Raw genomic sequence first — 11,656 nt, forward strand, 5'->3', positions numbered from 1 at the left:
TTTTTACAGGCAAAACCACAACAAACTGAAAGAAAAATAATCAATTTTGGATCTCAAAGTGTCTGTCAGTGGATAGCTATGTGCTCTGTCCTTCCAACCAAGGCTGAGTTCTTAACTGACAGTACAACTGAGATTGCCAAAAGTCTGATATGCTACAGACTTCCCAGATTTGGTTACTGGTGGAGACCAGACACAGCTTTCATCAGAGTTCCTACATTATCCTTTATGTTGTTACATTGTCATTTCAGTATGTGATTTGGGTATGCACCACTACATATCTATCATAATAAATTCTGGGAACAAGGAGAGAGCAAGATGGTCAATATTTAGAAAACAGAGAAGGTGAGAGGAAAAACAAAATCCTAGAGAATTATTAATCTGGTACTTGCTTTCTTTGATGTTTCTAGTCTGAGAATATTTTTACAGAACCCTGCAGCAGAGAAAATGAAAACTGCCATTTAACTTTGAGCATCAGATTTTCCATGTACAACTGAAAAAAAAATTAAGTCATCTATGAAATTACAAGGCTTGGTAAAAGTCTGTATTTATGGCATAGTAAATTCTGAATTTACTATGTCATTCTGAATTTACAGCATAGTTCCAGAGTATTGTAGGTTTTCTTGTCACCCCAACTCTTCATCACCTTCTACAAAACAAAAATATATAATAACTGGACAGCTTTTTTACTCCAGCCTATGAGATAATTAATCCCAGATGCAATTCAGTTGAAATTAAAAGAAAAATCTCATTGTTCTTCTCCTGAACACAGTCTAGCCTGGTCTCCAAGTCCCGAGACTATAAATACTGTGAACAATAACCACTTTGGTAGGTGAGGCATTCTTAAGGAAGAATTATAAGAACTGCTCTGAATAATATAAGAAGGAGCAGTAATGAAGAAGACATTTCCAGCAGTCAGTGTGTTGACACAGTTGTTGTTTGTTCTGCCATAAGCAGTAAGAGAATACTGTAGAAAAAGGGATTCATGTTCCCTTACCGGGACACCAGCATTAAGGTTAGAAAAGTTTAATAGAAATCTGGAAAAAGACAGTACAGTGCTCTGTAGCACTATCACTCATCCCTCGAAACCTGAAGGCTTTAAATTTTCACATTAATTTCTTTTTTATACTATTAGACTAGAATGTTAATACTTCTACTTCTTCTGCAAGCATGTGCAAGACAGAGCCTTGGATGTGCAAACTGTTATTGTTGGCAGAAATCCCATCTTTGCTGCAGACAGTTTAGGTCCCCAGATAACCAGGACTAACCTATAAAAAGAGATGTGTCCTCAAGTCTTTAGTCCCAGTGCTTTCAAAGATCATTCTCCCTGCATATCAGACAACATGTTTTTTTAATGCTTGATGTATGCAATACAAATAAAAAGAAAAAAAGAAAAGTTGTTTTCTTTATGTAATTCCATTAGCTAAGGCAACTTCCATGGGGTGTTTGGCGAGCAAGGTATTCTCACAAATCAAACTAATCCCTAAGTGTTAGCAGTGAGACAGACTAGAGACAGAACTAAAACAGGAGGTAATGGTGTTTAAAAATAAGTTGTTAAACAACTCAGCTTCAGACAACTCTGTTCTTTCCTGTGCCTGCCGGTCTCCAAGTAATGGTTTAAATGCTGGAAAATATGTGATAGTGTAGACTGGTATGAAGGAGCACAGGTGGAAATTAATTTGTCTTTATTTGAGGTCCACATTCCTTCTTCCAATACTTAAATCAGCTTTTATTTAGCAAAAGAGAACATGCAGAAATAGAGGCTGTCAACTTCAAAAATTTTTTCTAAAATGGCACTTAACATGAAATATGATCCTGCAGGCTAATGTTACTTTAAATACTTCTTAATCAGATCAGTCCAAGTGATCCTGAAGATGACTGTGATGACACAATGCACTAAAGAACCCAGACTTTCCCTCATTTTATTGTCAGTGTTGACCACACCTATGATACTTACTTGGTGCAAACTGAAAGGTGTTTAGGTATGTCTGACAATTAAAAAAATAAAAAGAAAAAAAGAAAACCCCATACCCAGCATAAAGAGTTTCACAGAAGAATTACCCTCCAAAGAAGAATCTCAGAGGGCTGTCTTACTTCATGGACTGAACAAGAGAGAGCATGGGCTAAAACCAAAATGGCATGAGTTTAGTTATGTACGTACCATGTAGGCTGATTTATATGTGGTATCCCACTACTATTCATGATATGTGGAATTAACTAGGACCTGGGTGGGGATAACATACACGATTTCTTGCAAGCTGAAGAGAATATGAACTTATGAACTGTTGCACTTTTGACTGAATTTTGTGACCAGGAGTAATTCAGAGAGAGGCTACACAGTATCCTCATTCACAAACAGCAGCTCTTTTAGCGCTGCTGAAGGTTCAGGACGCAGATGCCATGTGACCTCCGTATGTGCGTACATCAAACACCTCTGAGAACCTCTCAAGTGTTTCGTGTATATTACGGCTGACAAGTCAGACACCACATCTAATTTTTTGGGTTTGAAAGTGTTGTTGACACAGGGAAAATACACAAATCTCCCTGCAGCCTGCTCAGCCCTGCCAGCTCCTTCTCACATATGAGATCACTGAGAGTGCTCAACACCTCGGAAACCACTTGGCTAATAAAGACACTCCCTGCACTTAAGTCACTGAGGGATGTATTTCTAATCAGCTTGTACAGCCTTCAAGTAAAGCCTCTGACTGGGCTACCAGATACTGCAATTCATTAAAGCACCATTAAATGAAATTAAAATGCATCGCTAGGAAAGCTGACAATGTCTCACTGCAGCTTCTGTGGTGCAGTGTTCCAAACAGAACAGCTTCATTAGCAATAAAAGCGTTTGACGGATTCTGTCAGACAGGTTTTCATCACAGAGGTGAATGACCTTGGACTGACAGAGAATGGGCAAAGGCAGCACAGAAACAACCTCCTGTAAAAGAATAAAGAAAGAACAGTCTTTCTTACCACCTTAAAGGATTCTGAGGAATGTTATTTCCCTCATCTTTATTATATTTCCTGCTTATGTAAGTTTTCTTAAATATGTTTGCAAAAATTATTTTGCTTTTTTACAGAACCATCAGATGCTATTGACCCAAGTCTTCTTGGAAAACATACCCTTTTATAGTCCCTTTTGTCAGACTACCTCTCCCCAACAAATGTTTACACATGGAAAATTTTTGCCTGTTTTTTATCCTGATATGCTTTTTATTTTGGTATTGATATGTAAAAATAAGCAGAGTTGTGTTTACGTGCAACTGTTTGGTAAAAGCATCTAACTCTTTGGGAAAAAACTTTTTTCCTGAGCTATTTATGTGCTTCCTTTGCTTCTATTTCAATAATAATAAGGCACCATTTGAAATTAATTTGCTACATCCATTGTGGAAAAGCAAGAATATAAGCACACACTATCTAAGCATATTAATACATGGTTGAAATGAGAGCAGGAGAATAAAGCAACTGAAATCAGAAACATTAGTGTCTGCACTGTTCCTCACAAACTTCAATATAAAGCAGATCTGAATACTTTGAGTGTTACACTTCCATAATGCAGCTGGGTAGAGAAGACTCTGACTATTTAGTTTTGCCTGGTAAGCATTTGTCAGCTGTCCCTCCTCCTAGACGAAAATGTATAATCCAAACAAGTTATGAGATTTCCTGGTAACTGAAGTGACACAGTTTTACTAACTAGGCACCTTAGAATGTGAATTCCGAGACTTTATTCCATCCACCACATCAGATATCCTAAAACTTGCCCAAACTCTCAGGATGTTTTAATACAATTTGAAATAGCACACAGTTTGTATAGACTTAAAAAAAAAAAACCACACCCCCCCCACAACCTGCCCCCCCCCCAAAAAAAAAAAACAAATCACTTCCTTTTCACATGAGATACATTTTAAACTATAGATCCACTTAAGAGCAAACTTAGCAGAGGAGTCAGAAGCCCATCCTTACTCTCTGTTAATACCATCCAGTATAGCACAGGCTACCTGCTGAGTGACAGGTGAGCACTTAGCTAGCATCTGGTCCAAAGGAGAGTCTGAGTCTGCAAGGTGAAAAATAAGCAACCTTGAATTATTTTGTACCAAATCTCAAAACAAAAATGCTGGCAAAGCAGGCACAGCCAAGTGTGCCTTTATTTAAATCCACAGTGGACAGGAAATGAAAAGAAACCCACTACAGAGACCGTCACACTGTCTGGAAGGTGGATCACATCCTAAACACCTGTCACCGTCGTCAGCCACTCCCATTAGCTCTTGGACAAGCTTGTCCAACCCTCACAAAAAATATCCTGAACTAAACCAAGTCCACCAGGCACTGTTAACTACATCTAATTCAAATTTTGTGTTGTAAACACATCAAACACCAGGCCAAAGAAATGTGGATATACCCTTGATTTGGCCAAGGCAGTCCCAAAATGTAGGTATCACGCTCCTAAGAGTCAGGACACGATTTCATTGTGCCTTACACCAGAACAGAGGGTTTTCTATCCCCAGGCTCAGTATGTGTCTGGTAATTCATCCCCAACATGACAGAATGGAAAAAAAAAACTTACACAATTCAGCACTTAGACCAGGTCACAGCTTAAGGAGGCATTTTTCCTCCTCCAGCATGAGTTTCTAGAGGAACATCTTTCTGGCTTTGTCACACGTGATGCTACAGAACAAACTCTGGCCAAATGACAATCCCCAAGAAGCAGGGCCCACACATATCTAGCAAAATGGTCTCTAGTGAATAGAATGCTTCCAACTCATCCAGCTGCAAGAGCCCAGAGTTCCCATGGGCAATCTATTCTGCTCCTAAGTCACTCAAAATATCTGCCTCTGGACAGAATAAATTAGCCTATACAGAACCAGGTGCTGTCACACCAAACTGCTTCTGGTCTCATAGCTCAGGCATCTCAGTACTACACCAATCTGAGTTAGAATAGCGCAAATAGCAAAGAATATTTTTGGATTGCACAGACAAGGTGGCATGAGCCAGAGTGTTTTCTAAATTACTCCAGATGATGCTGCCCTTTCACGCTCAAAAAGTCACCACCAAGGAGTTCCAAGTGCAGGGGCTAGGAAATACATCCCACAAGGCCTGCCTCACATCAGGGCTGCAGAAAGAGATGTCATAGCATTTTCTGTCTTGGCTCTCCACCACTAGGCTTTCGCTCTTTACAGGACTGACCCAATTATCAGCGTAACACACAAGCGTGTCACATCATGAGACTAAGCAGAACTGGGGGTTCCCCCCCAATATACCCAGCCAGAGCTCAGTAAGAACTCATCTTATGATCTTACTTTCAATGAGTTTATGAGCAGGGGAAAACAAGAGGCTGTAATACATCAGGCTGGCTGGATTCCCCCCATGCCTGGGGAATTGGGTTGTTGTCACTCACCCAGCCAAAGCCGAGACAACGCATTAAGAGGCAATAAATTTGAAGAGTTTGGGGAAACAGCTGATAATCTTTAAAGAGGCTAATGAAACTCAAATAAGGTTTGAAATGTATAAAAAACCATTATTTTCTTTACAGACAAATGTAGGTGAAGTGATCATATAATATGTCGCTTATTACTCAACACTTTATATATAGCCCTGACTTTTCTGACATGACTTGAAAACTCTGCCAGCTGTACTTGACCTCCAAAAAAAGGATTAATCTTGCTATGCAAAACATAGCTTGCATAGAAGCAAAAAGGGGAATATCCTTCACCCAAAAAAATCTGAAGACTAAAAAAATAATTTAAAAAACGCGAATATGGCAAGAAGTGAATTACTAGAAAATTACTAAAAGTCCATCGCATTGCATTGCACTGTGGTTGTAACTAAGTTTAGCTTAACTACACTATGTCTGGAACCTGCAAAGATTTATGGATACACTTGACTTAGGAGTCTCCTTGAAGTTTTAGCTCCTTATTGCACAAAGTCATTCCCTAAGGTAAGTCTTCATAGGCACAAGCTCCAAGAACAGAGGACTCACATTGTGTCTTGCCAGGACACAATGCTAAAATAGTGATGTGCAAGTTGTGAATGACATTCCAACAGAAAAGTCAATAAAAGAATGATTCCGTCCCCCATAACTTTGTCCATAATGTTACTAAGCAACACGAATTTGCAGTCACTTCACTGCTGCAATTACAGTGATCTCTCTGATAAAATTGGTACAGCTTCAGTCTGCAGTCTTGAGTAATTTCTGAACCCTGTAATTAGTTTTATCAGAAGAAAGGCTCAGACTATTTCACTTCACATAGAGTAAATAGACAGTTAATTTATAGTGGTTTCCATGTTCTCTACATTTTCTAATACGAAATTAAATACATATTTGCTTTTGTCCTCCATTTTCGATATTTTAAGCAGCGGATTCCTATTCAAGAAGTCTCAATATCCTAAAGAACTGAGCACCATAAAGCCAATCAGCCTGTTTATTCTGGAAACTCCTTACTGATAAGAATTGTACACAGAAGAAATGTAAAATTATAGCCAGTGTGGCACTGCCATCTGGCAAGTTCATGGTGTCTATCCTGCATGAATTAAACACTACAGACATTTTTTAATGAGCCTCTCAGGAAACATTATCACTCTTTAAATCAATGATAATTCGCCCCACATGAAGAACCTTACTTTCTAATCTACCCTTAGTTTCTAGTGTATACAATTCAAGAAGTTCTTATGGAAATCCCTTTTTGGCAAATAACCGAAGGTATCTTCCTGTCTTCTCTAGATCAACCTTATAAAAATTGGAAGATTTATACAAAACTTCTCATGCACTCGAGAATTCAGAAAAACTCATTATCAATAGAGTTTTTATGATAACAGAGAATAGCACGTTAAACTATGACAGATCTCTCATTGCAGTGTAACATACATGGTTAAGTGCCTGTATTATCAAGTAAGACTTAATCATGCACGTCTGAAATCAACAGAAGTCTTGCTTCTGTTTTCTTGGGACTGAACCAAGAGTTAATTACTACAGGTGATGTTTCTAGAACTGGTAAATGCTAAGCAGCTATCACTTAATAACAACAATAATAAGGAATTGTTGGATACAGACTGAGTTTGAAGTCTTGGTTAAGATTTGACTCTCATGTCCTACTGAGCACTTATACCTTTTAAAAATCTGGATACCTAGTGATAGATCTAAATTCAGATAATAGAGGTCTTTGAAATCATATTTCAAGAAATACAGCTAAATCTATTACAACCTAGTAACACATCATTCTTAAAATACAACTTACTCAGAGAATCTAAAACCATAGACACATTTGTTCTTAAAAATCTACTGCAAATCCTCTGAAAGATTTCATTAGTTTCCTAAGATCAATAATTTCACCACACCATCCACTGAATTCCGCTGCTTCTTCAGAGGAATGGTATATTTAGCACAGCTATTAATAAAAATTCATGGCAATATGCATTTATTTCCTTAAAAGTGTCTAGGTCTTGTAGCTGAAGAACTTCTGAATCATTTGTTACAAAACTATTAAAACAGATTTCAGCCTCTTTTGCTTGTTTCTGTCTTTCGAGAGAATGCAGAAGATTCACTCCCCCTTATTTCCCTGTAGCTTTAATGAGCCAGGCATGACAGCATTTCATCTTACACAGCATCTTGTCAGATCCAAAGTCTATTTCTCTATCATAAACTTTATCACTGTCTGCTTTTGTTACATAATCACTCTTACAGGCATTTTCATAACCTGTTACCTGTTGAATACAAACAGAATGAATCCTCAAAAAATCCTCAAAACTACTTCTTTATATTCAGCCCTCCAAATGCATATTATAATTCAGAATACACAACATTGATGAGAGAACACCTAATGCATGAGGGTAGCAAGGTAGCTAGGGATGAAACACTTGTACACTGAGAGATAGAACAGAGAGTCAAATGAGTCATCCCTGACAACGACTGAGAATGCCAGGCTAAAAGCACATGAGAAAAGTAGTTGGACAGGCAATCCTGAGTATTTAAACAAGAGATAGTCTCACCCCTGTTAAAGCTGTTCCACTTCATATGCAATAATTAAATAATTTGGTCCAGGAACAGAAAGGACGGTCTGATGACAGAGAGAAGATCTGAAAAGAAGTTTTGCAATTTGTGTACTCCTGAACCAGGAAACCAAGCTTTTCTGATACTGAGCTTTTCTTCTCCAGTGGAGAAGAGTAACACACCCTAGAGAAAAAATAGCTTTGTCCTGATCAACAAATATTTCATTTTTTTCCCATATATTATCCAGTAGCTTACTTACCAAGCTGCTCATGCTACCTAATGCTTTTACAATGATGAAAGTACAAGTGGTCACTGGAATTTCCTGAATTCACACCATAATAGCTGTAAGAAGAGAGAGATTTCATACTTGTCTGCATAGCTGGAACACCTCAGCCAGGGTATCTCACTATCCTCTAACTTAAAAAGGAAATACTTCAGAACCAAAATCCCAGGCCCACAAAAAAGCTGTAACTACCTTGAGGAGCCAGCAGCTTTTCTTCCATACAAAACCTTTGTTATTGTTATCATCAACATCCCCCCTCCCTCCTCTGAGACTTCAGCTGCCAGTGTTCAAGCCACTCTCTGATGTAGCACAGCTGTGTAACCTGGAACAGGGTCCTGTGAGAACAGCTGTGGGAGGCCTTGTCTGTGCTTCCACCCACACACCTCCCACCCTTTGGCTCCCAAGCTGCATTTAAGCTCAGGATTGTGCCTTAGTTTGCTTCTAGGCTGTGCTCTAGGTATAGCTGGCTTGGTTGAGGTGACTTCCTAATAAGTCTAATAAGGAAAAAAACCTGTGGTGTTATCCTCTAAATTCATTTCAGGGTCCCAAAATAAGGTTCTCCCTTCTATTTAAGTAAATTTAGACATACAACCAATATGCAGGTTTTACATTGATATAAACATGGATTTTACAAAATTAATTAGATTTTTTTTCTAACCCACATTATTTTAGTATTTATTTCCCAGGTACATTACATTTGTCCTAATATATGAAAAACAAAACCCAGAGATAACTAAAGTATACCTCCAGCTATTCACAGAGATCCTGGAACTCCTTTCTGTACAGTTAACAGGTCTAGAGTTCCTAGGCTACTGCAGTTTACTTATGTCTCTGAATGGAGGAATACTCTTTCTCCTGACATGAGTGCTGCTGAAGGGCTGTCTATCAACTTTCTCTGGCAGTAATGCAAAGTGCCTTTCTGGGACACAAGAAGAGAGAAGTCGTGACATATTTTCAAGAAGATGGCAATTTGTGTAACCACAAAAAATATATTTTCCCTATTAAAAAGAGAAGTACTTATTTAGAATACATGCACACATAAATACGGATGTGCAAAGAATAGCTGAAATATTTGAGAAATTACTCTTTCCAGTCTTAATTTCTCTATGAGGGGATAAACATATAAAGGTAGTGCTGAAAGGAGAATACGATGATGAAGTATTTCTTAAAAGGAGGAGGAGCAACAAATACAACGCAGCCGTGTGTGCACGTAAGGACCTGGCAGGGCTCATCTCTCGGCAGGCCACCAGGGCGAGCTCTCGCCCAGCAAATCCAGCCCCAGCCTTGCAGCTCCACCTCTCTGGTTCTTCCCTCCTCCCCGTGCTGCCCAGGCAGAGAAGGGCAAAAAAGAAAACACGCTATTTAAAGCTTAATGTCTTGTCTTCGAAACCTTTTATACTTTCATGCCTCTTTTGCGTTCTTGAGCAAAACGAGTGCCAGCAGGCAAAAATGGTATTAGCCACAGAAATAGGTTGCTGCAGCTGTGGATTTCTAACGATACTGAAACTTACAGAGGTTTCACTACTTGAAGACTCAAGGAGAGCTTTATAATGACCAAAACATGGTTGTTTTATCTGTACAAAGATTATTCTAGATACAAATCTTCACCTTAACTAATTTTGCCTGTGGAGGTAGGCTCCTTAAAATCCATTCTCTTCTGTGAGTTCCTCTATTGTAAAGATATACAGCACCAAACTTCAAGGAACACCTTGCAAATTTCAAAAATATTTGATGGGCAAGGACACACCACAGATTACAGACTTTTCAACAGTTCCAGCTGCAGTGCAATCATCAGTCTCCAGAGGAATGGGATAAAGACAACTAAAACCCAAATAAATAATACCTGAAGAGCAAACACTTTCCTCCAGACTCCAAACAATAGTATTTTAATCCTGCTTGTTACTGTTAAAATTTTATAATATTTGGATAATCAGTTTGAAAAGCTAGCTAATGGCAGGATTTTTTTGTGTTTCATATTCACACTCAGTCCCAGATGTTGCAGAACATCTTATATAAGTGGCTATGTCTTCAGTTTGTGCTGTACACACAGTATTTAGTCCCTGGTGCAGACACTGCAGCGGAAGGGAATATAAACTCTCAATGTATTGTTTTAAAAGATACCACTGAAGTTTGAATTATAGGGAATGCAGATAAGTAGCTCTTCATATTTCCAACACATTGTCATGGAAGAAAGACAGGACTCAATTTGGTGGTACAAACTTCAGACTGCATTAATTATTCTCACATAAAATCACTTACATGACTTTTCCAAATACAGTAGGGCCATAAATAGCTAATTAGCAGTGACACGAAGCATTTTAACTATCCATGAATGAAAATGTAACCTCCATTAATTGCAGATTTCAATTTAACCGTGTACTAAGAGAGGAGATACTATGACATTGCAAACTCATTGTTTAGTTTTATGGCTTCCTTATGTTTGCACCTATGTACAGTATCTTTGTCCTATGTAATCGACATCCCAGGTTCAGCTCACCACCATGAAAACCAGGATATCACCTTCTCTTAGCCATAAACTCCTGCTCTTTACCGTGCTCCTGTCTGGTTCAGCCTGGACCTGATATAAGCTGATTTAACTACCAAGTATTTTGCAGGGCTAGAGAATTAAATCAGCTCAGGAAAGAGTCTGACAGAGCCAAAGCAGGACAGTGAAAGGAGGGCTGGCTCTCTGTTACAGATGGAGCCCAGGAAGATTAGCTGGCTAATTTAGCTGGTTAAGTCCAATACCCACAGTTGGGTCTTATGAACTCCTCTCAGTTTATCTCCACAGCTATTTCTGTCAAGGTTATACTTCTTGCTAGTTCCAACTCTGAGTTGGAATCACGTGGCCTGCTTCAGAGAGCTGACTTACACACTGACACATGGATGACCTGATAAGGTTGCATTCAATGCACTGGAGAGGGGCTCGCTCTGCTATTTGCATGCAAGGAGGCACTGCCTGTATTCTATTTCTCTTATCACCACATGCCCCTGAATTTTTACTTAACAGAACAACACAGTGCTAAAATAGACTATTTCAATGGTTATGCATGCAATTATCATAATATATCTAGCTTCTTTATAGAACTCTGTAATGCAGCTAAGTTGCTGAAGAACTCTCACCACTTGACAGTTACATTTTCCCTCTGGTATTAAATCCTGAAAGGCGATACTCAGACTTCTTTTGAATGGCAGCAGTAATGGCAGCAACTAAGAGCTAAAAACTCCCTCAAGTTTTTTAAGTAGAAATTAATTCCCTCTGGTATTAAATCCTGAAAGGTGATACTCAGACTTCTTTTGAATGGCAGCACTAATGGCAGCAACTAAGAGCTTAAAAACTCCCTCAAGTTTTTTAAGTAGAAATTAAGCTGAAATTTTCTTCAATTTACAGCCTC

The 11,656-nt window shown here is 38.7% G+C and overlaps 1 protein-coding gene across 1 annotated transcript in view; it reads right to left on the reverse strand.

Moving 5' to 3' along the window:
- NT5DC3 (5'-nucleotidase domain containing 3) overlaps window positions 1-11,656 on the reverse strand; it is a 32,662-nt gene extending 21,006 nt beyond the window's left edge. The window contains exons 1-2 of the mRNA XM_008636370.2: window positions 11,651-11,656; window positions 9,915-9,918 (exon numbers count right to left, since the gene is read on the reverse strand). The gene's annotated coding sequence lies outside the window, so the exon portion shown is untranslated. The remainder of the gene's footprint in view (window positions 1-9,914; window positions 9,919-11,650) is intronic.

Source organism: Corvus brachyrhynchos, unplaced genomic scaffold, assembly GCF_000691975.1.
Source record: "Corvus brachyrhynchos isolate BGI_N302 unplaced genomic scaffold, ASM69197v1 scaffold56, whole genome shotgun sequence".
NCBI classification, from domain to species: Eukaryota; Metazoa; Chordata; class Aves; order Passeriformes; family Corvidae; genus Corvus; species Corvus brachyrhynchos.